A 988-nucleotide genomic window follows, 5' to 3' on the forward strand; every position below is an offset into this window, starting at 1 on the left:
TTTGTCCTGTAGGGATATCTGATACCGTGGGAGTTAACAGAACGGTTCTGTCAGTTTGATGGTTTCAGCTGTTCTTTTCTCTGGTTGTCTTGTCTTTTAAGAAGTAACAATATGAAATCTGAGGCGGATCGTGGTGTGTGTGTGTGTGTGTGTGTGTGTGTGTGTGTGTGTATGTGTGTGTGTGTTTGTGTGTATGTGTGCGTGTGTGTATGTGTGTGTGTGTATTATGTGTGTGCATGTGTCTGAAAGAATTAGAAAGAGAGAGAGAGAGAGAGAGAGAAGAGAGAGAGAGAGAGAGAGAGAGAGAGAGAGAGAGAAAGAAAGAAAGGGAGGGGACTGAGGGGAGAGAGAGGAGGGGAGAGAGAGGAGGGGAGGGAGCGTCGACGAGAGACAGAAAGATACACACAGATAAAAACAAGAGAGGCAGGAGGAGAAAGAATTAAATACAGTGGTCACGATCAAATCAACACAACAGGGAACCCGCACACTACACACTCAGGTATACACAACATGTTATGGCGTCCTTCACCTTTTATCTCCTCTCTATCGCCACACACACACACACACACACACCAGTTGTTTGTTCGTATTCGATAATAAAGATAAAAAAGAGAGTGGTGTTTGAATAGTGAATAGACGCACTCAATCAGGTTGTGCGCAGTCTCTCTCTCTCTCTCTCTCTCTCTCTCTCTCTCTCTCTCTCTCTCTCTCTCTCTCTCTCTCTCTCTCTCTCTCTCTCTTAAAAGAGTAAATGTTTGTACTAGAAATAAAAATATATCGCTTGCAAGTTATGAGGTCAACTCCACTTTTGACATGCCATGCTTAATCATACTTTCGAGAAATCCGACTTAATTTAAGATCTAATAATTTCTTATAAGGATGTCAAGAAAGCCGTACCAGTGCGTGAAAGCAATGCAAACTATCACAATATTAAATAGAATAGACAGACAGACAGACAGACAGACAGACAGACAGACAGACAGACAGA

The 988-nt window shown here is 42.5% G+C and overlaps 1 protein-coding gene across 1 annotated transcript in view; it reads right to left on the reverse strand.

The window, feature by feature from the left end:
- The window catches only part of LOC101864357, a 52148-nt gene that overhangs the window by 37551 nt on the left and 13609 nt on the right, over positions 1–988 (reverse strand). The window lies entirely within an intron of this gene.

This window comes from Aplysia californica, unplaced genomic scaffold (assembly GCF_000002075.1).
Source record: "Aplysia californica isolate F4 #8 unplaced genomic scaffold, AplCal3.0 scaffold00023, whole genome shotgun sequence".
NCBI classification, from domain to species: Eukaryota; Metazoa; Mollusca; class Gastropoda; order Aplysiida; family Aplysiidae; genus Aplysia; species Aplysia californica.